Raw genomic sequence first — 25286 nt, 5'->3', positions numbered from 1 at the left:
ACATATTATTGAAACGCTTGGCAACAAACATCACTTCATTTGTCTTTTCATTGACAACACAGCATTCAAGCCTTTTGGAAACAACTAAATATCCTAAATCACACAGCTGACTTATACTCAAAAGATTGTGCTTTAAACTACATACCAAAAGCACATCATCAATGAAAGTAGATTGCTCATTACCTACTTTTCCAACAGCAATGATATTACCTTTACCATCATCTCCAAAGGTTACAAAACCTCCATCATATTTATTTAGTTTGATGAAGTAGGTTGACCTTCCAGTCATGTGCCTTGAACATCCACTATCCATGTACCACATGTCCTTTTTGTTCTTGGATGCTAGGCAAATCTGCATGATGAGTTTCAAGTAGCCTTAGGTATCCAAATTAATTTGGATCATTTGAAGTTAATCCATCTTGGTTGCCCAAGTGCATTGAAATCACAAACAATATTGAAAACTTTGTTTCCAACAACTCTTTTCTCAATAAAGCATTGTGCATATGAGTGACCAAATTTCTTGCAATTAACACAATGATTTTCTGATGTGTGCCGCTGAAATTGAGGTGAGTTATATTGCTTGAAATGATTAAATGGTTGGAATTTTCTGGTTTTTGGAGGAGATGCATTTCTTTTGACAAACTGATTTTTGTTATAATTATTCCTCTTTGCAAAAATGTTTTCACCAGAATTTTTTGAATATTTTTACCTTTCGAAAATGAGATTTTGTTGTAAAATATTGGTTTCTTGAAAGTATCCTCCTTTTTTGAAATGTAACCCAAACCTGGCCGGTTTGGACTCGAACCAGTTCTTGGTGAAGGCTCAGTTTCACTTATGTTTGCTTCATCAAAATTTTCTTCACAAGTTGAAACATATCCGATACCTGATTTGCTTGGTATGGATTTGGTATTTGATGAAGAAGCCACAAATTTTATAGAGGGAGTATTAGAAACTGCATCTTCCTTGGCTATGTAGCCTAAACCAGATTTTTCAAATAATGGTCTTTGACTTGCAAGTAATTTGTCCAAGTTTTTGGAACCTTGAGCAAATTTTGCTAAGTCACCATTCAGCCTTTTAATCTTATCATTTAATCTTTCATTTTTAGCAATTAACTCATGAGAAGGATCCACATTGTGCTTTCCTTTTAATTTTTCAAGTTCAGATTTTAGAAATCTGTTTTCTTCAATGATATCCAATGCACATTCAGTTTCCTTCACTTTTTCTTTTAAGAAATTATTTTCAGCTCTTAACACATCTCTTTCAGATCTGCATTCATTGTATTTATCAAGCAGTTTTGATTTATTTAAAGTGAGATCATCAATAATAGCATGCAAGTCCTCAATGGTCAAATCATAATAGTTTACCTCATCAAGATTGTTGTTTCCAGCCATGAAACAGTCTTTGTCATCTCTTTCAGATTCTTCTTCTTCATTTGAGTCATTCTCAAGATCCTCCCAAGCTGCCATGAGTACTCTCTTCCTTTCCTTCTTTCCTTTGTCCTCCTTTTTGAGCTTTGGATAGTTTGACTTGAAGTGTCCAGCCTCCTTGCAATGATGACATGTCACCTTGCTCAAGTCTATCTTGTGCTCCTTTGAACTTGAACCCTTGTATTTGCCCTTGCTCTTCATCATCCTTCTAAATCTCCTAGCAAAAAACAAAAGCTCGTCATCTGAAATACCATCACTAGACCCACTCTCTTTTAGTTCTATTTGTGACTTGAGGGCTATTCCCTTTTTCTTTGAGTCTGTGTTTGTGTGTGTGGCTTCATAGGCAAGGAGTTTTCCTCTCAGCTCATCATAGGTTATGGGACTTATGTTGTTACTCTCGGTTAGGATAGTGGCAGTGTTTTCCCACTCTTTTGTGAGGCTTCTAAGGAGTTTTCTCACCAAGGTTTGTTCTGCATAGTTTGTACCCATAGCATCAAGGTTGTTGATTATGATTGAGAATCTCTCAAACGCTTCATCAATGCTTTCTCCATCCTTCATGCTAAACATCTCGTACTCTTTTCGCAGTATATCAATCCTCGTTTCTTTTACTTGTTTGGTGCCTTCGTGTGTAACCTGGAGTTTTTTCCAGATTTCTTTGGCTGTCTTGCATCTAGACACTTTCCGGTACTCTTCAAAGCTGATAGCACAGTGAAGAAGGTTGATTGCTTTAGCATTCAGCTCCATCTTCTTCTTATCATCTTCATTCCATTCAGCTTCTTCTTTTGGAGTCATCACTCCATCAGCACTTGTTTTTGTTGGGATCTTTGGACCGCTTACAACGATCTTCCATATGTTGTAGTCAATGGATTGGATGAAGATCCTTATCCTTTCTTTCCAGTAGGAGTAGTTCTTCCCGTTGAAGAAAGGTGGCCGATTGTTTGACTGGCTTTCAGTGAGGGTGTAAGCAACTGTGGTTGTGCCCAAGTTGTTTGCCATTGGATCTTTGCTCCAAGCGGTTAAGCTTGATTCTTGAGACCTCAGCTCCTGATACCAATTGAAGGTTGTGGTAGGCTTAGAGAAGGGGGTTGAATCTATGCCTTCCTTTTAAGTTGCTGTTATTACCCTTTTAAAACAGATTTGCAATTCTGATTCTGTTTGAACTCAGCAGCAGAAATTTATGAGACAATTTATTTTTGTCTCATGATTATCAGAAAACAGAACACAGCAGAGAAAAGAAAAGCTAACACCAGCAAGTATCCTGGTTCGGTTGCCTTTGTGTTATGCAACCTACATCCAGTCTCCTCCACAATTATGGAAGAATTTCACTATAGTTAACAGAATTACATACACCAATTTCACACTCAAGTTCTATCCTAACTTGACATTGGCTATGCTAACTCCTAACTATTCACTCTTAGTGCTAACCCAACTAAGAAAGGGATACCAAACAGGTACAAGATACAAGACACTTAGCCAACCTAAAGAAATCAGAAAAATAACTCTAGGCTTTTCTCTCAAGTGTATCACTCAGCCTTTTTCCACTCATGGCTTTTACTTGAGCTTTCTCACAATGCCTTTTCTCACAAGAAATTACAGAAAGATAAACTTGGAAAAGTGCATTACAATCAGTAAAACATGAAGGAGATTGACTTCATCAGCAGCCTCTTAGCTATGTGCAAAACCAGATTTGCAAACCTCAGATACAGTTCTTCAGTGTTGGCCGAATGCTTCTTTGAAAGAGAGCATTATCCAAGTAGAGGAACTTTACAGAACTCAACTCACAAACTCTGGTTTTCTCTCATTGCTTTCTGAATGAGCAAGAAGTCTTCTTTTATTCTCCTTGCATGTTGCTGGGTTCTTCTTCCAAGGTCAACACCTTGAGCCTTGAGCTTCACCAACCCACATAATCACTTTTTCTCGTTAAACCTTAGAGTAGAAAGTTTTGCTTCTGACTTCTTCATCTTGACCGAAAGCCACAAAGCAGTAACCATAGAAATCTTCTCATGGTCAACTTGATCTTAGCCATTGAAAAATTACTTGGTCCCCAAGTATCACTTGTGACCGTAGATGTGAAGCAGAATAGGGCAGAGAACAATTTTTCCTTGAATGTCATTTTCGGATAGAGCAGAGAGTTGGGAGAAGAGAAGAAGATCTGATGCATGCAAGATGAGATGGATTACCTTTAACCTAAGCTTGATTTGGTTTGTATTTTCTATTTTAGCTTCTGTGCTTCAAGCTTAAACTTTCTCTCTCTCTCTTGCTTTTTTGGTTACTAGCTTAGAGAGGAAGCTTTTTCTCTTTCTCTTTCTTACTTTTCTAAAGCCTTGATGTGACTTGATTAGAGAGGAGAGGAACGTTGCTTCTGGTAAGGCAAGATGGTGGGAAATTGAAAATCAATTTTGGGCTTGGATCGGGTTCTTCTCTACGTCAGCCCGTTGGTGCCTTGCTTTGCTTCTTTGATGAATTTTCTTTGAGATGAATGACTTGGGCTTGTCTTTATTTTTCACTTACCATTCAGCCCATTAGCATATATCTTTTGTTTGATGTTGGGCTGCTGCAAGAACTTGTTTTTGGCCTGCATCACTTATCAACAATAATCAAAACTAATTGGGTGATTAGTCTACTAATCAAATGTTTGTCATCATCAATTTTATTAATTAATTTTTTAACTCAACAAAAAGCTCATTGAAAATAACCAACAATGGCCGTACAACATGGTATGCCTTATCTCCCACGTTGCACGACCATTGTGGGTATTTCTAGGGAGCCTTTTGTTTAGTTTAGAGATCTCTCTATTCTCTCTATTTCCATGTGCTTCTTGTGTTCGATGACTCCTATCTTCTTTTTCCTCTTTGTTCCTTGCCAATTTTTTTCCAAATTCTCTTGTAATCAATGAATTCAACTAACTCAAAGTAATGCTTCTTTAACCATGAAATCATTGCTTATCCAACAAGAATTCTTAGCTAACTAAATGAAATCATGAAGGAAAAACACTAAAGATGCGAATGCATCAAGACTGTGTGGTTAGGTTTTCACCCCCTACAAACTTTTCTTTTCAGGACGGACGAGGTAGCTTATGAAGTTTTCTTCTGCGCATCTAGTTGTACATATAGTTATAGTTTTTTTCTTACCTTTATTCTTCTATTTTTATAAGAGAGATAGGAGTCGTGATTGTAATGATATGTACGTATATAATATTTGTAGTTACTTATATAAAAAGTTGTGTGTGTGTAAAAAGAAAAAATATTTTCGGTTTTTCAAAAAAAAAAAAAACAGCAATACGATTTTGAGTTAAAGGCTTCTATTTTATTATTAAATGTATGGAAGTCATCGTGTAATATTCTTACTATTAGAGTGGCACAGCCGGAAACGTGACATTTTATTAGTAAAGGTGTTACATATACAATACTGGTGATTCATTAGAAAAATTAAAGTTGTTGATAAATTAGGAACTATTTCAATTGTAGATGCATTTTCAGCATGTGATGCAATATGACATTTATTTGACTATAGTAAGGTGGCGAGAATCGAATCAGTCAAAGAATCGATTGAGTGATTAGTTCAATAATTCAATGGTTGAACCGTAGTTGAACTGTTTTAATTAAATATAAGTTAAAATTATTAAAAATTAACAATATATAATTTCACTTATTTAAATTCAATAATTTTTTAGCCTAATAAAATTCAAAGTTTCACAATTTCACATACTATCTTGTTTATAACTTATTATTAAAAATTCTCAAATAAATTCAAACATCAAAATTTATGACAAAAAAAAAAATTAAAACGCATATAATTTCAAGATCTCATATTTCTAATATATCTACTTTACACTAATAAAAAGTTATGGTCAATAGAATTATCAATTAATAATTATTTTTGAAATCTTCAAAATTTACTCACTAATTTTAAAAGTTCAATTCCTAATATATCTAATTTAATACCAATTAAAAGCTATCTTCAAAACTTTATAAAATCATCTAACCTTAAAAATTAAATCATAATCTCTTCAACATTTCATATTAATAAATTTTAAAATTTTATATTCATAGACCCCTCTCATTTTAGTTGGCATCCCTCTTTTTCTAATTACTGATTCACTCTCCTTCCTCTTCTTCCACTTTCTTTAGTCACCCTCACATTATTCTCTTCCTTCTCTATTTACTCCTCAGATAGAGCTCAAATATTCTATCTCCACTACCATATTTCTCTATCTCCACCACGAAGCTGCGCCATTGAAAACATCCCGATGCAACGTCATCTCTATTTTTGTGTTTTGATCCACTTAAACATTGTTGATGTGAATCACCAGAGGGCAATGAAGTACTAGTGGTGATGGTAAACCAGATCTATGGACATAGACATACATGCCAAAGGCAACCAAGAGACGTGGGTTGAAAAATGAGCAAGGACGTAGTGGAGAAGTAAGTGGGAACACATTAGACAAACCACTAGAGCCACCAGCGAAGAAGCTAGATGATCTATTATGTTAGATTTAAGAGTAAAACCCCTTTTCGATTCTAAATTTAGACAACTCGCATTTTAATGATTGAAAAATGACAATATGTCTCTTATCCTTTCTTTTCATTAGACGCATGAGTCTTTCTGTAAAGATTTTTGACAAAAGATCACGAAAAATTCTTATGTGTGACGTAAATTGTATGACCTAGCCTTTATTAGTCCGATGTGAATGATAACCATTCGATTGAGATTATTTGACTCCTAAATAATCATCAAAATGGTGTCCCAATCAAATGGTTATCATTTCTCTGCAGCGTTGTTTTAGTGACTATATAGGCAATAAACAGACTCAATCAAATGATTATCATCCATGTAGTACACTTGAAGGCTAGATCATACAAGATAACGTCATACAAAATATTTTTTGTCACTTTTTACTGGAGATTCTCATAGAAGGACTCATGCGTTTAACGCAAAAAAAGGATAGGGGATGGATTATTATTTTTCAACTGTAAAAGTGCAAATTGTCTAAATTGAAAAAGGGCAGGGCCAGAAAAAATTTTACTCTAAATTTAACTATAATTTAATAGTGATATTAGTATTTCAATGTTTTGAAATTGGAATTTTTGGTACATAATTTTTTTTTAGATTTGAGAACCAAAAATATCGTACCAGTTTGTTGGTCTATCACTGGTTTGACCAATTTTTATACCGTTTTTTTTCAAGTTGATTTTATGTATGAACCGAACTGAATAGAAGGTCGGTTTCTGGTTAATTCTGTCGGATGCCGGTTCTGTTCAATTCTTAGAACATTGGGCTATAGCATCTAAAAAAAACACTTGTAACTAGACCTTCCTTCCGTATATAGAATGACCCGTTCATAGTTTATATTACAAATTTTTTTTTATATGTATAATATTGTTGAAAAGATAAAATATCACAAATTTATGTTTTTCGGCCAAATATCAAGTCATATCTTCATACTTGAAATTTGACTTATATCATGCTTGTTTGGAAATAAGATATTTTACAATTAAGAGCTAAGTTTGACCAATGTGCTTGCAAATAATACTTGAAATTTGACTTATATCAAGCTTGTTTGGAAATAAGATATTTTACAATTAAAAGCTAAGTTTGACCAATGTGCTTACAAATAATGATGCGTTTATATTTAAAATTATTTCCATATATTTAATAGTTTAAATTCGACGTCTTAACAACATGTACTTTACATCCATTTTATTTGGTTTTTTGATACAAAAAAATATTTAGATTATTTTTAGCTATTATATTTTAGTATTATACAAATTATAAAATTTTATCATTATCGTCCACTTTATCAAAAAATAATTTGCTAAGCATATGTAACTATTTATAATGCCTTGAAAGTGAGATTTTAACTAATGTTTTTTTTAAGAAATGATAAAGATAATTACCAACTGTTTTTCTTGAATAGTCAAAGAAAATGTATGAATATTAGAGTAATTATAAAGACAACAAGAGTGATTATCCATGTTATATTTATAAAGATGCATGTTTCACTTTTGAATTATTATAAGATGATAAAAAATTCATAGATGCCATTAATGAAGGACACTCATAAGAGCATCTCCAACAGCAAGGAAAAGAAGGATTCGTTCTGACAAAAATTAAAGACTAATTATTGGAGCAACATAAATATGAATTCCAGCACATATTTTAAAGTAAGTAAGTCCTTTTGAACAAAACCTTACTTTATTTTCATTATAATCAATAAAATTTTAACATGTGACACTTAATTTAAAAAAAATTAAATAATATAATAATAATATAATAACTAATAACATTACAGAATATGTTATGAATAAAGGGTTGGTCTTCATCATATTATATATCAACTTATTTAACTTTACGTATATAATTAAATATTATAATTATTTATAAATTAAATATGATTTAAGTATTTAATTTAGTTATTTAAAAAATTATATTAAATAATTAAATTATATTTAATTTATTAATAATTATAATAATTAATTATAATTATATTTAATTAATAATTTATATTAATTATTTAAATCATAATTAATATAAGTAATTAAATTAATATTGTATATTAATTATATTATTATATTAAATTAGCCGTTGTAAAATTAATAGTTGCAATTTCACAATGTTTGTCGTCAACTATAGAGTTTAATTATGTTTTTCTTTGTATTAAGTAATTTCACAAATTAGTGTAATTCCGAATTATATATGCATTTATTTAATATTAATATCTTTTAATAGTAAATTATTTTTAAATTTATAAATTTAAATTACATATTCAAAAAAATTAATTACATTAATTTCAAGTATTTTAATTAATTAATTAAGTGGGACCACAATAGGGACTAAAGTTAGTTCCTCCTAATAGAGAAGAGAGATATGCTTTGAGTTTCTATTTACTATTTATGACATAAAAGCTTATGTGGAATTACTTTTTATGAAAGGTGAGCCATAAACAGGAACTGAGATGAGTTCCCTGCTGGAGATGGTCTAAGACCTCAAGATCACATATCAAAAAGTTGTTATTCTACTAACTTTCAATAATATCTCAAAATCAAAATACATTTGGAATAGCTATTGGCATGAGCTCTCAAATAATATTTTGTATTAGTGAAAAATAATATTAAACATGAAAGATGAGTTATTAATTGCTAATAATAATTTTTTTAATTATTGATCATTTTAAGTTGATTGAATTTTAACACTATTATATATTATATGCAGAGTTAACTATGTCGGATGATAAGATTAAGTAATTGTATTTATTTGATATAGACAAAATGTTACAATCCTGTAGTAAAATACTAAAAGACTATCCTCTTATATCCTTAGCAATTGAAGTTGATAGTTATTTGTTAGTTAAAAGAATTGTTACAAAAAAAATTAAATTTTGAGAGTAATGACACTACTAGAAAATTAGTTATTATAGATGAATATTTCTAACAGATTTTATCTCACGGAAATACAGACAGGATTTAAGAGGGATTTTTTGTCGGAAAACAAAAAAATGAATTAGCATAAATTACGGAAAAGAAAATCTGTCAATAATTCTGTTGGAAAAATTAATTTTTTTCGTAAGAAATAGTTACAGATGAAAAATCCGTCTGTAATTAAATAGACAAAACGCTGTGTTTTATTAAATTATTACAGACAAAAAATCCATCTATAATTTAAACTTTTTCGTCGAAAATATTGAGTTAACCTTAACTCAGATCTTACCCTCTCGATCCATTCACACTCCACACAAGTGAAGAGCTTCTTCCTCTCTCCTTCCACGCGCTCTCTCCATCCCAGAAGCTTCTTTTACCGTCGTCGTTCTCTCTATCGCTCCATCCACGATCTCATCATTGACCTCAGCAACGGCCACTCGTTGGTCATCCTCATCCACTGATTCAGGAATAACTACACTCATCCACCGATTTAGGTATGATTTTGCATGGCTCTCAATTTTTGAATTCTTCCCATTTAAAATCATAATTCCTGTCCTGTTCAAGTATGGCTTCAGGAATAACTGCATTCATCCCTTCCTTTCGTTCTTTGCAACAATCGAAACCATTACACACTAAACAAACCAACAAACCCTAGCAACAATATTATTAATCTTACTCTCAATCATTTGCAACCATGTATTCAGTTTAAGTCCTTGCATCTCACGAGCTCTCTTCGTCACTCCATGAGTCACACGAGCTCTCTCTGCCACTGCCTCGTCATGTCTGCTCCCTTCATCGCCATCGTCGCAGAGCTCTCTCCATCGCTGCTCTCGTTGTGTCTGCTCCCTTCATGAATTTCAGGTATACTCTGATTTTGCGATTTTGTTATGTAGGGCTCAATTTTCTATGCCAATTTTAGGTTTATCCTACTTTGCTTCGTTAACCCTTTGAGGGCTCTCTCAACAACGGTATGTATCAGTGTATGTGGATGAATCTCGAATTCCATTTTTATGTGGATTTATTTTCATATGCTGAGATTGTATTCAGATGCTGTGCTTGCAAGAGTTACAACAGAGAAGAGGATGTCAATGATCAAAGCCCGGGAAGAAAGTGAGAAATCAAGAGCAGAGAACAAGTAAGACCTAAAGCTATGTCATTCTTCATATTAACTAACAAGCTATTTATTGCTGATTTGGATCAATTTGTTCTGATTTGGTTTTAATTTTTGGTTCTATTTGTTCTAATTTTGTTCTTGCTTCTTTTCTAATTTCTTGTTCTCTTTCTGGTTCTAATTTTAGTTCTCTCTAGTTCTAATATCTACAGCAACAACAAGAGTAGGCACTACCAATAAATAAGGGAGATGTTTTTAATTTTATTTTAAATAAATTTGTTAATATTCTGAGTTTTTACAAGCAAACATAATTATTTATTTATTTACTTTGGTATACACTAATTTCTTACATTTAATCTAAGATTTCACGAATCTCTTATGCCATAATTTAGGTCATTAATATATAATATAATAGCTAGTGCATATAAGATTACTTAATATACACAGTGAGAGCAAACTTTGAGTTCATAGACAAACTTAGTGTTGATTTTTGGTGTGCTTCCACCATAGGGATATAGTCCTTGATGGACAAACTTTGGAGGTGATCACTCAATCTTTTAAATTTGTCATAGTTTGTCATTGATTAATTAATAATGTTCTGCTTATGATTATTGCACCTGTTGAGTTTGTCATAGGAAGCTAATGAAAACTTAGATGAAGTGGTGGTTCTTGCTAAAGACCTTCGTAAAAGATAATAGTGGAGAATGTGAGTTTTAAAAGTTAAAACTGGATAATTATTTCATTTGTGATCATTGTGCACAAACTGACATGTGATATTGTGATGTCTTTTGTTGTAGTTTACGAGAAACACTACCCTCCATACTTGAATGATGATATATGGCGTTTGAAAAAAATTGCAAAGGATGGAAAAATCCACAAGCGGCTCTCTTCCCATGGAATTCACACTGTTAAGGATCTCCTGCAGCTATACACAACCGAACCATTTTCATTATATGTGGTAATAAATCTTGTTTCTTTTTATTTTCTTATGATTATGGAATGTCATAAGAAGGGGAGCCTCGGAGCAGCGGATGAGTTGTCTCCACGTGACCTCAAGGTCACGGGTTCAAGCCGTGGAAACAGCCACTGATATAATTATCAGGTTAGGCTGCGTACATTACAACCTTGGTTGCGGCCCTTTCCCGGACCCTGCGTTAAATGCGGGACGCTTGTGCACCGGGTTGCCCTTTTTTTATGGAATGTCATAAAATACTAAAAAATTTTTCATTGAGGTGCAGAAATGTGGCAGCGTTCCAATTAAGTCATGGACAACAATTACTGCATGTTTAAGTCATGAAACAGTATCTATGCACAGATGCAAACTATGAAATAGTGTATACTAATCCGAATAGTTCCAATTTAATCCTTTTCTCTTCCAAATAATTTAGGCGGAGAGAAAGCACATATGTTGAAGACTTGTTCATAGTTCACATTGTTGGAATGGACACAATGGCTTGTGGATTCAAGAATGCTGCTAAGTTAATTGAGGTACCATTGCTTACACCTATTTATGAATATTTTTCTAATTTAGATCTAGAGACTCCATATCAAAACTTCACTCATAAATCATACTAATTTTTTTCTTTTTAATTTCCATTATATTATACTGGACCAAAGGATGGTTCCCTTGCTCAGCTTGTTAAAAAGCGATACCAGATTTTTGATAATCTTCAACCTGTGATAAAGGGCTTTTAGTTTCCAATTTTCAGGTTAGTATTGAGCATCATAGTCAGCCCTTAACATGATTTTGATATCTGCATGAAAGAGCAACTCAACAGGTATTGTCATTGTAGTGATTTAATGCTTGATTAACTACGAATATGGCATCAATGGTCATGTTTGAATCTAACAATTATTTCCTACACGTTAATACTAGGGAAGTTACTTGTATATTATATATGCACATTGTGATAATAAGGAACATATTATGATGGTCTTCATCTTGCTCAGCGGCAAAAAAGTGTAAAGGTGTTCATATATAGGCAATGTGATATGTCCCACCTCAATATGGTCTTGGATGTTTTATTTTTCCTGTAGTTTACATAGTCTTAAGTGGATTCTCTTTTTCCCTTCAGGTGTAGGTTATCAATATCTTGACTTTGTTCTGACTTCTATGATTTTAACAGAAAAAGTTGTAGAATGAGAAGAAAAGTTGTTGTAACTGACAGGTTAGTCATTTTGCTCTGTTACTTGCAAAAGGAAACTGTAGAAATAAATGGTCATGGTTTATAATTGTTGTTGTTTATACATAAATATTTCTTTCTTATAGCCTAAAAATATTTGTTACTGATGTTCATACACCTTCTTAAACAAGGACGGTAAATAGGTGAAGTTAGGGGATTTAATTGTATACCCTTGTGATCCAAATTTGTTTCAGATTGAATGGGCTGAACTGTAAATAAACTATAGTTGAATTCAAAATATTTGAAACAAAATATTTTGAAAGTGACTGTTACTTTTAGTGCTATGGTACAATTAGCGATGGCCAAGGATCCTAAAAGGACTTTCTTTAAAAGGTTGGAAGGTCTTCAACCTTGTGAAGTCTCGGAACTAAAGGCCGGCACTCATATATTTGCTGTTTATGGTCTGAATAATTTATTTTTGCTTTATCATTCTTTGCTTTCTAGGGCTATTTTTGTTACACAAAAATATATTAACACTAATTCAACTTGTTATCATTTAGGAGATAACTTTTTTAAGACTGCTAGCTATACAATTAAGGCAGTATGTGCAAAATCATATGAAGATACCACCCAGAAACTTAAGAACATCGAGGCTCAGATTGTAAGAAAGAGGAATGAGCTACGCCAATTTAAAGCAGAATATAGAAAGATTACTATTTGCTTTACTCAACCGTGGCTTATGGTTTATCTCGAGATCCTTACAGTGTTTTATCTCTTAATGATTTTCAGGCATTGGCTCGCTACCAGGAAGTGACAGAGAGATATGCAAAAGAAAAACAATTTGTATGTTCTTTCAATATGTGCTAAGTACATAGATTGAAATTACTGTGACTGATTAGAATGAGATTAACAACAATAATTTTGTGCCCTATCAATATCATAAACCATCTCATAAATCTGATTACTTTGACAAATATTAGTTGATGTTAATAAACTGTGTTCTTTGTTTCTGCTTGCTCTAGGTGCTGTAAATTTAGAGGATTCTTCTTGGAAGGTATGAGCTTTACAATATTTACATGATTTTCATATGTAGTAATGTGCTGTTTTTCAGGCCTGGTGTGTGGGGAAATAAAGATGGTCAAGTGCAGTAATCCAAATTCTTGTAAACTCGTATAACTCATCTAAGATGAACCAACAAGTTCAAGCTGAAGTAGCAATGCTTTCTGAAACGGTATAAATTTTTCATAACTTAATGATAAATACCACAGTTGATCCAAAATTTACTGTAAGATATTCTTTCTTTTATGTACAAATGAGATTTGAATGAGTTCATGTAGGAAAGTATTTCCCAAGACAAGAAGAGAAGTCATGTTGGCTTTGTATTTAAAAGACTCCTCAACACTCGTCTGTTTCATTTGTTGTTTTCTCTTTTATTTAGTACACTCTCTCTAACATGAAAGTGAAAGTGCATAAACTGTTTTCTTTTATGTAATGGCTACAGAATTCTGTTTCCAATGTTTTGGAATCTAAGTTCATTTACCACTTATTGATGGCTGTGAGAAGTTGAGAACGATTCCAGAAGGACTCAAGACTCTTACTTCTCTCGAAAATAAAAATTATAGGAATGCCGGTCGAATTTGAACATAGACTTTGAACTAATGATGTGTTGGAGTTCAAGTATGTTACTCCAGCAATTGAATCTTCCATGGACATTTTGGCAGTTGGTATGCTGATTCGTTCACCAATGTTTCCTGGGATTATACTCTCTATATTTAGTTTAATTCTAGATTAGGTTTATGTTTATATTTAGGCTAATTCTGATAGTGCTTAGCTACAAGAGCAGATTGTTTTATATACCTTTAGTGTATGCTACAGTACAGATTTTACAGGTTTCATTTTTTTAAGTGGTATTTGTTTTGAATTATAGTTGATATATCAATACACTTTGTTGATGTATGGTTGTTACTTATTATTATAGTTGATGTATCAATATACTTTATTTATGTTTTGAATTATATTGACTTCTTATTCATAGTACTTTTCTTTAGTTTGATAATACGATGAATTTGTTTATTTTTTGAAATATTATAAATATTCGAATACAAATTAGATAAAAATTTGTATCTATTAAATTTATATTTATTTTGTATAAAAACAGGTTTATTTTACAATGAAAAAATTTAAAAAAATTTCTATTTTACCTTACTAACGGATTTATAGACGGATTTTCTGTCTGTATCCAGAGTTTGGAATGGTTTTCCAAGACTCCAAATACTGACGAAAATTTCGTCGAAAAATCTATCTGTAAATACCAACGAAAAATTCGTCGAAAAAATTGTCTGTAATTATCGACAAAAAATCCATCAGAAGATCTGTCTGTAATTATCGACGAAAAATTCGTCAGAAAATCTATCTGTAATTTCTGACGGAAAATCCGTCTCTAATTACCGACGGAAAATCCGGCGAAAAGTTCGACATTTCTGGAAAATGGAGGGGAGAATTTATCGAGGAAAAATCTGTCGGTAACTAGTAAAAATTCATCGGTAATTTTCTGATGAAAAAATCCGTCGGTAAATAATTTCCGATGAGACTTTTATAGAGGGACAAAATCCGTTGGTAATTTTGTCAGTAACAAAAAAATTATTTGTAATAAAAACTAAATCTATCTGTAAATCTGTCTGTATTAAACAATTTTCTAGTTATGTGAGTTAAAATAAATAGCCTCAAACACGTTAGTTTTTGCAATATATCTAAGTAGAAAAATATGCATTTGGCAAAGTTATTACAATTTGGTATCATGGATAAGAGATTTTGTCTTTGTTTATAATGACGGGATATGACAATAATATTTCAAATGACATTGCGTATTTACTCCTTTATAATAGAAGAATAAGGTACATTAAGATTTAAAATACCACTAAACATAATTAATGATTCTATTATTTAAGATATAACCCAATTTTCCTCAAATAATGTTGTTAGGAGAACCAAACTATTTGAGAAGATATTCATATGGTTAGTAGGTATTGTTAGGAAACATGTGATAAAATGCTTTAGCGGTATCATGACATTTTTATGTTATACAATAAATATTTTTATTTTGGGAGAAAAAGTAGTTGTACTTTACGATGGACACCGACATAGATATGAGACATATGAATTTACAAATTTTAATTTTGTATAAGACACGCAGGATACAACATATTTCAATTTTTATGCATTGTTAAAATAACCAATTTTACACGTGCATTCAATCACAAAACGTTATTTCAGCAAAAATAACTAATTTTTACATTGACTGTTTGAATAGATAACCAAAAAAATAAATGTAATTAGACAATTGTGTAAAGTATTTTAATTGTTAGTGCATCAAAATTAAACTCATATAAAATATAAAATATTTTTTAGATAAATGATAATAATATTTTAATATTCTATTTATATTAAAATATAAATTATATATTTTAACCATCTTTAATGTTTTTAATTATAAAAATATTTAATAATAATATATATTTTTTATAAACTCCTTTTAAGAATATAGGTTAAGAATAAGATTAGACACGGTTGACACGTAATGATATTTAGATGTGTCCAAATGTGTCTAGAAAAGCATTTTGTATATTTTATTAAGATACGGTTGAAGACATATGTATGGAACGAGTGTTGAATAAATAGTGTCATGTCATATTCAAAATGTGTCAGATACACGGACACTATAACTCAAGGAAGTGTTTGTTCTGCATAGCTTTAGACAAATTCTTTCTATCATTCCACAAAGGTTAAGACAAGATCTTATATTCAATTGTGTATTCATCTTATCTTTAGTAGTTTTATTAGCTAGGTATTCAAAGTAACAAAAAATATGAAACTATCTCTAAGTATAAATACAATTATTTCAACTCAAGAAGAGACAAAATAAGTTGGTAAGTTTCAATAAGTAACAATGTTGGTCGTAATACTATTTTAATTTCAAAAATAAATATGGTACCAACAAATAAAATGATTCTAAGTAGATTTTAATATAATTCTCAACATTAGTATATTTTACTATGACAATAAAAAAGATTTAAGAAAATTTTTTATCTCATATTAGATTATACTTGCTCAAATCGGTTTTAACATAAAAGCTAACAAGAAAGGCTTGAAATGTTTATTCATAAATTATTAGAAAATGTCTACAAATTAAACTATCAATATTATTTAAAACAAAAAATTTTAAAAAGAGGATTTCAATATAAATATTTTAATTTAATTGTAAACTACGTATTATTATCAATAACTAATTGTTCTACTTCAAAAATAAAATTTTGACATTAAAAAAAATTAAATTTAGATTTAATTAACTTTGTAAATTTTGTAATTATTCTTGGGTATTTTTATTGGAAAAATTTAAAAAATATTTTATATATTTTTTATACAAGGCACAAATACGCATACTAGTTCTTTTATTAATTGTAGCCAAAATCATAACTTATTCTATTTTTAGATTTTAAATAAATAAATTTAGAAATATTTAGTAATATTTAAAAAAATTATTCTCGAAATTAAAATAAACTCTATTAAAGAGATTAATATATTTACCTCTTCTTTTGAGTCAATGTATTTAATCATAATGCATTTAATGCATTTAAAACAACAACGCAATTATAGTTAAAACAAATCCCTTTAAATTTATTTTGTGATAGACTTGGTATCTATAAAGCACGGATACCTTTTTGATTTGTTATATTCGTATATCGGACACATTTTAAATATTATAATTATTCGTAGTCGTCTAATACGCATATTTTTTGTGTCTAAATATATTTTTTATGTTAATCTGTCTAACCTTATTCTTAACATGTACTTTGAAATGAGTTTAGAAACAGCATATATTATTAATTATTAAAATAAAAAAATTTAAATACTTTATATAATTAAAAATAGACATTAAAAATAATTAAAAAATTAATTTATATTTTAATATCAATAAAATATTAAAATATTATTATAATTCATCTAAAAAAGTTTATATTTTATATATATTTGTGTCTCTATGTCTTACAAAAATTTTAAATTCGTGTGTCTATGTATTTTGTGTCGTATTGTGTTTGTGTGTCTATGGTGCATTATACCTTGGCATTATAGCAACAATAAAATTGTTTAATCAACCTAATATTTAGTATAACGAATTTAATTTTTATACATTAATAGATAAAAAGTACATAAAAATTATATGACAAACTATTGTGTTAGCGACATTTTTAACTCAATTACTTAGATTATTTTAAGTTATACTAATAAAACAAACTTATAAACAGTAAGAAAATTGAATATTAACAATTTTAAAAATTATATATCTAAATTGAATAGTGGTAACCAATAATAATCGAATTTATATTTTATTAAAGTGAAATATAAGAGGGTAATATTATTTAATAGTATTAGTCAATATTTTAATATTTTTTAGATAAATGATGACAATATTTTAATATTTTTGGAGTTATAAAAAAATTTAATAATAATATACTATTTTTAAATTTATTTTAAAAATATAAGTTAAGAATAAAATTAGATATGATTGACACGTGATGGTATTTAGGTTGTTCAAGTGTGTTTGGAAAAGTATTTTGTATTTTTATTAAGATACGGTTGAATCTAAAAGATATCATATCGGACAAGTGTTAAATAAATATTGTATCGTGTTTAAAATATGTCTGACACGTGGACACTATAACTCAAGAAAGTATATGTGCTCCGTAGCTTTAAACAAATTCTTTCTATCATTTTATAAGAGTCAAGACATGATCTTATATTCAATTGTGTATTCATTTTATCTTTAAATAGTTTTATTTGCTAGGTGTTCAAACTAATAACAAAAAAATATGAAATTATCTCTAAGTATAAATACAACTACTTCAATTCAAGAAGAGACAAAATAAGTTGGTAAATTTTACAAAGTAATAACGTTGGTCGTACTACTTTGATTCCAAAATAAATATAATACCAACAAATAAAATAATCCTAAATAGATTTTAACAAAAATAATTCTCAATATTAGTATTTTTTATTATGATAATAAATAAGATTCAAGAAAATTTTTTATCTCATATTACATTATACTTGTTCATATCGATTTTAACATAAAAGAAAGAATATTTAAAAATTTTATCTATACATCATTAAAAAATATCTACAAATTTAACTATGAATATTGTTTAAAAAAATATTAAAAAAATAGGATTTCAATATAAATATTTTAATTTAATCGCAAATTATGTATTATTATCGATTAATAATTGTTCTAGTTTAAAAACAAGATTTCAATATTAAAAATAATTGAATTTAGATTTAATTAATTTTGTAAAATTTGTATATATGACAATAATATTGTGTATTTATATTTTATATATATGTCATGTCTCAGTCTCTTACAAAAATTTTAAATTTATGTATTCGTATGTTTCATATCGTATTGTGTCCTATATCCGTGTGTTCGTATCACTGTCCGTGTATTATTATAGTTTGGCATTATAGCAATAATAAATTGTTTAATCAACCTAATATTTATTTTAACGGATTTAATTTTTATACATTAATAGTTAAAAGTTATATAAAATTTATATGACAAACTATTCCATTAACAACATTTTTAACTCAATTACTTAGATTATTTTAAGTTATACTAATAAAACAAAGTTATAAACAGTAAAGAAAATAATTGAATATTAAAAATTTGAAAAATTATATATCTAAATTGAATAGAGGTAACCAATAATCATCGAATTTATATTTTATTAAAATGAAATATAAGAGGGTAATATTATTTAAAGTATTAGTCAATATTTTTTACTGAGTATCTTATTTTATACTATTAAAATTTATAATTTAATATTTAAAATTTAAAATTTAATTTTTATTAAATATTAATAAAAAATAATAAATTTTATTAATCATGTAACATTATTTTTTTTATTAAATTTATCAAATTTAACGGTGAAGACTGAGCACACAATTTTTAGAGTTACACTTTGAATACATCTATATATATATATACGCACCATTCGATACCGCTTCACACAGTTATATATACAAAAGATATCAAGGCTGAGTTTATTGATCCTCTGCGGAAAAGATGGTCAAGTTAACTTTCACGAATATGTTCTTAGTTGCCCTTCTGGTTTTAGGTATATATTGCTTCATACACTTGATATTTAATTTACAAACTTCAAATTTCTTTTATCTTTTAACAATTTTTATGTCTCACAATATTGTCTCTAATCATTTTTTTTTATTTCACTTGAATTCTTTATTGTGGCAATGTTCTAGTTTATCAAAATTTAAACTGACAAATTTACATTTTTTACTTAAATATATCTTTCGGCATATACAAGATGATGACTAAGATATTCATTTTGTCTAATAGTCAGGGAAGATCTTGTTCAGTAGTAAGAAAAAAAATTGTGTGAATTTTTCATTTTAAATTCCTATGGTAATATTGTGCCAAACAGAGAAAAAAAAATTAAAAATAGTAAAAGATGAACTAGTCCTATGCAAAATTGTATTGATATAATTATGTTTTGATGTTTGGCAGCATTGACATCAGAAAGAGTAGTAAGCCAGAGAGAAGAAAAAGGGAAGTGGTGTCTTTATTCATGGATGGAAATAGGTTGCAAAGACGATGCATGTGACACAAAATGTAAGAACGCACACGGCCAAACAGCTAAAGGACACTGCTCCAGTTCCCATTGTGTATGCTCATACCTCTGTGATACTTGAATTCAATATCATCACATTTTTACTATATATGCATACGCATATATATTTAAATAAAGTTCTGTATGGAGATTGAATGAATATCTCCGGCGTTCATATATAAAATTGTCCGAAGAATTAATTATTATTATTCTTATTATTATCTAATTTTTATTTATTTATTTATTATTATTATTATCTCAAAAAATAAAAAATAAAAAATCACACGAATATTTTATTTTATTATTTTTTTACATTAATATTTAAAAAAATCAAAAATAAAAAAATAAAAAATCACAAGTTACAAGTTAGCAGTAGATCAAAGTGAGAAACAAAATTCTTGACAGAATGAAGATGCACGATCAATTCATCCATATCCTGGTATTGAAGATACTCGTCAAAATAAGTGCCAATGTTAAAATTTTCTTCTTCAATTGTATTAATGGGGGAATACTTTTTTCTATAAATATTATAAATAAATCAGTGCAAAAGAGAAGAGATTTTAGGACCAAAAAAAGTTCAAAGAAAGAATCTAAAGAGAAGAAATTTTAAAAAAATAATTAAAGAAAACAGAAAAATTTAAAGAATAGAGTTCAAACATTGTCACTATCCGAATAATTTTCAAAAAAGATATGAAAATTTTAGTACCAAAATTTTTTTCTTAGAAGCATCTCAAAAAATAGTGTAGTTAAGTCTTTCTAGTATGCTACTATGCTGTATTTATTTTATTTTTTTTTCTTAAATCTGTGTGAAAATCATTATAATTATGTACATATTTTCATTCACATTACCAAAAAAAAAAATAAAAAATATAAAAAGAAAAACAATTAGATATTACTATATTTATAGTTGATACTTTCGATTTTTGTTATTCACGCTTATTTTTCATGTATTTGTTATTTTTTTTGAAGTATATGTATTAGTAGAATTTGTATTTTGTATGAAAGTAGCGTGTGTGCAAATGGTGTGTGAATGAAGGGTGTGTATTGAAGTATATGTATGAGTAGAATTTGTATTTTTTAAAGTGCTCTATTTGATGAAATTGTCCAAAATATTTATGCATTTGGCGAGCATAATTATTATATATTCTATATTGACATCAAATTTTCAATAATATAATAATTAAAAACCACACACATATAACTTGGCATGACAACACTTGAATCACTCAAAGCTCATCAAACTCTATACCGGTGACATTCTCTGCCGCCATCGAAACATGGCCATCCTCCTCAGACATAGTCGGTGACGAAAAAAACACGGCGGAGCTACGACCAAATATTCCTCCGATTGGAGCATATGCTCTGGTTCGTCAACAATTGAGAAAACAAGGGGAAGCAGATTAATGAAGACCACATAATAAGTTCAAACAATGCAGATTAATGAAGGCCACATATTTCTAAATTTTCTTTTCAAGTTTAATCGTAATCTATGATTAAAATTGATTTCATAAAAAGATACAAAATATATACTCCTTCACCAAAATTATTGAAACATAATACATTACAAAATAAAAAGGAATATATATATTAAAGAAAACTAATTGAATCAAATTCACAAATAATAATAGAATAAAAAGTAACTATTCAAGGAACAGATGATATAAAGTATTAATATCTTTCTTATTAGTAATTGACTCGGAAATCTAAATTCTGGTATCACAAACTTTTTTCATTTTTGGCATCCAGTTAACCATTTTGTTTTTATGAAAAATTTATTTTGGCGACTCCGAATCCCATAGCACAATTTCCTTAAATAAGATGATGAAGATTCTTCTCTTTTGGTCGTCTCTAGATTGTATTGTTGATAGAACTCAATTTATTAAGTAGAAAATACAAATATTTACTTGAATTTTAATCAAATTTTTTCACTTTTTATGCAATTTTAATTAGTTTTGAATTTACTCTTCCAATTTTGTCAATTGATAATTTGAATGAATGTTGCCTTTTATTTGTGCATAATTGGTTTATTCAATTGGTGCCCCTGACAAAGTTTTATTTGAATTTTTGTTTTGAAATATAGCGCATTGTTTAAGGAAAAGGCATCACAAAGAGCTATAGTGATTAGATTCGAGCAAACTTAGAATTGTTGGATAACTTTTATGTTAAATACTTTTTCCAATCCTCAATAATTCTAGGTGTAATTCACAATCAAAGATTAGTGTCGAGAATGTTCCGGATGTAACAACCTCCTGTCACCTTTCTTAGAAAATTTGATTTTTTTTAAAATTTAAAAATCAGGTAGAAGATACACTTAGAATTTTAAATTACGGATAGCAATCTAACAACCACCCTTCTTTTAAATTTAAAAATACTCCAATCACACCTACCACCAAAAGTATATAAATAGGGGTACACCAATAGGTAGAAGATCACCCTTCTCATATACTAATCCTCCCCTTTGTCTCCCTACAAAAAGGAATATTCTGTGTGTGATGAAGGAAAAATTGTCGGTAAAAATTTTCACAAAAATAATCGCGTTGCAAGTATAGTTCTAAACCGACAATTCAACCTCAATTAAATTTAATATGTTTGTCACTTAATTAAGCAAACCCAATAAAATTAACCGAAGTATTAAACCTCGGGTCGTCTCTCAAGAAATTGCAGGGAAGTGTAGTTTATTATTGGTTATAAGATTATATCTTTTTGGGTTTTTGAAATAAGGAACAAGAAAATAAAATGACAAGAAATTAAATTAATAACAAAGAAAACTCTTAACTAGGATTGAGAAATAGAAGTCATGTCCTCGTTATTGTCATCAATTGTGATGGTAATTATATTTCGCTTTCACTTAGTTAACCCTCTACAATGAAGGTAAGTCAAGTGAGCAAAATCAACTTAGGTTCACAAGTCCTAATCAAAGACTAGATTTAGTGAAGCCTAAGCCAATCAGCTATTTTCAATTATCCTTCAACAAGAGAATTTGATAACTTTATAGTCTCAAATAATCAATCCAAGTCAAGAATATAAAAAGCTAATTTAAAATCCTTTCAAATATTTTATTAAACACTTAGAAGGCACATAATAAAAACATAGAAAATTAGTAAGAGACAATAAACTCTAAGATACCCAATTGCAAGACAACAATAACCAATAATTAAAGAAGGAACAATAACATAAAATTATGAATTGCAATAATCTAAATCAAAGGGGCAAGTGTGCATCAATAATGAAGTAAACAAACGGAAGCAATAACATATAAACTAAAAGAAGTAAGATGCTAGAACAAACAAGAGTAAAGGAAAACTAAATTAAAAGAACATTGAACCTGACTTTGAGAAGAAGTTAAAAGAGAAACCCTAACATTGTGAATAATGAATGTTGAATCCATGATTTCCCTACTCTGCAGCCTCTAATCTGTGTTTTCGGGCTTGAAATTGGGCCAAAAAGAGCCCAGAAATCGCCCCCCAACGTTTTCTAATATCTGCAGCACGTGACGCTTTGTCACGCATACGCGTCGCTCACGCGTACGCGTCGATGAATAAAAAACTTGGTCACGCACACGCGTCATGTCACGCGCATGCGTCGCTTGTCTTCTGCACTGGTCACACGTACGCGTCGTCCACGCGTACGCATTGCTCCAGCTTCTTAAAACATCATTTTCTTGTGTTCCTTCCACTTTTGCATGCTTCTTTTCCGTCCTCTAAGCCATTGCTGCCCTATAAACCTTGAAAACACTCAGCAAACATATCACGGCATCGAATGGTAATAAGAGATGATTAAAATTAGCAAATTTAAGGCCAACAAAGCATGTTTTCAATCATAGTACAAAATTGGGAAGGAAAATGTAAAACATGCGAATTATATGAATAAGCGTGAGAATAATGGATAAAATCTACTAAATTAAAGATAAACCATAAAAATGGGGTTTATCAATCTCCCCACACTTAATCATTAGCATGTCCTCATGCTAAGCTCAAGAGAATCAAAAGAGTGAAGAGGAATGGTAGAAATTATGAAATGCAACCTATTTATATGAATGCAACTAAATGCAAAATATTTCTACCTACTTGGTTGAAAATAAATGAATCTTTCAATAACAAATATGAACTGGATCTCACTAATTCAAATCATAAAATGAAGTACATGTCAACTTGCAAGAAGAAAGCTCGTGAAAGTCGGGAACAAAGAATCGAACATCGAACCCTCACTGGAAGTGTATATCACTCAAGTGTTTAAGGGCCGATTCTCTCGGTTCTCTACTAATCTTGCTTTCTAAAGCTTGCTCTTCTTCTACCAATCAACAAAAATTTAATGCATGACTACACATATCAAGAGGTCTTTTAAGGGTTGTAATGTGGTTAGTGTCAAGGTAGGATTGTATTTGGTCAAGTAGACTAAAATCTGAATCCTTGATTAACCTAAACTTTCCACGTAACTTAAGACAATCCATGTATTTATAATATAGAATCTAACTACCCATTAACTATCTTTTGCCACATATTCATGCATCCCAAATATGAGTACAGTACATATGCATTGCATTTACTTTGGGGGCATTTTGTCCCCTTTTTATTATTTGCTCTCTTTTTTTCTCAATACATATGATTAAGGTATTGAATGCATAAACATGTCCTCAACATTCTTTGTACATTTTTACAAAAAAGTATATAACACCCAATTCTCAAACTGAATGTTTCCAACCCAATTTTTCCACACTTAATTCATGAGCACTCTCACTAGTCTAAGCTAACCAAGGATTCAAATTAAGGACATTATTGTTTTCCGTTTAGAGTTAATGATGTGCTAAAGTAAAGAACAAAAAGAGTGAAATAGGCTCAACATTAGTTTGCAAGGAATAATCAAATGGGTAAGGCCATATGGGTATGTAAGCTCAGTGAAACAAGGCCTCAATCATATACGTGTATGCATACATTAAACCATGGAAATATAGAATCAAGCAAGATATAGATCACAATTTTAGAGAGAACAACACACACCAAAACAGAATATTGGTTGATAAAATGCAACCAATCAAATAGGTTCAAAATTTCACTGGTTTTGTGTGTTCGAGCTCTAAAACCATGTTCCAAATTAAATATCTTCAAACAAGTTTAACAAAAATTTTGATTTAAATTAGTGAAATGCTCTAAAATAGTTTCTTGGAAATAGTTCATCACTTCAACCAAGTAGTGGTAAAATATGCACAAAATCTAACGAACATGCAATCAATCATGCAAATGCAACAACTAACTAATTAAATATTGGTGTTGGAAAAGGAAGTAACTAACCCACGAAAGTCGGTATCAACCTCCCCACACTTAAAGATTGCACCGTCCTTGGTGCATGCAAAGATGTGCAAGTGGACGGGTGGCTACAACTGACGCGCACTCTCCAAAGAGTGTGCAATGGGACTTGTTTGCTCGCCCTATTTAGAAGCATTCCGTTTTCCATCTTGGTGGCCATCCTAAAAGAAGAGAGAAAGGAAGAAGAGTAACCCACAAACAAAGATATGCAAACAAATAAAATCT

The 25286-nt window shown here is 29.9% G+C and overlaps 1 long non-coding RNA gene across 7 annotated transcripts; it reads left to right on the top strand.

The window, feature by feature from the left end:
• Nucleotides 1-9109: 9109 nt before the first annotated feature.
• Nucleotides 9110-14031, top strand: LOC112790110 (uncharacterized). Of its 7 annotated transcripts, XR_011879704.1 has the most exons (13): nucleotides 9110-9339; nucleotides 9550-9706; nucleotides 9893-9980; nucleotides 10592-10662; nucleotides 10754-10914; nucleotides 11345-11444; nucleotides 11666-11734; nucleotides 12083-12124; nucleotides 12640-12740; nucleotides 12869-12922; nucleotides 13102-13133; nucleotides 13191-13310; nucleotides 13581-14031. It is a non-coding gene; the product is annotated as an uncharacterized lncRNA (long non-coding RNA). The 7 variants fall into 7 exon arrangements; XR_011879701.1 differs by lacking the exon at nucleotides 12640-12740; XR_011879706.1 differs by lacking the exon at nucleotides 12640-12740 and having other exon boundaries at nucleotides 11652-11734.
• Nucleotides 14032-25286: the final 11255 nt, after the last annotated feature.

Source organism: Arachis hypogaea, chromosome 3 (assembly GCF_003086295.3).
Source record: "Arachis hypogaea cultivar Tifrunner chromosome 3, arahy.Tifrunner.gnm2.J5K5, whole genome shotgun sequence".
Taxonomy (NCBI): Eukaryota; Viridiplantae; Streptophyta; class Magnoliopsida; order Fabales; family Fabaceae; genus Arachis; species Arachis hypogaea.
This window is presented reverse-complemented; position numbering and strand designations above follow the sequence as displayed.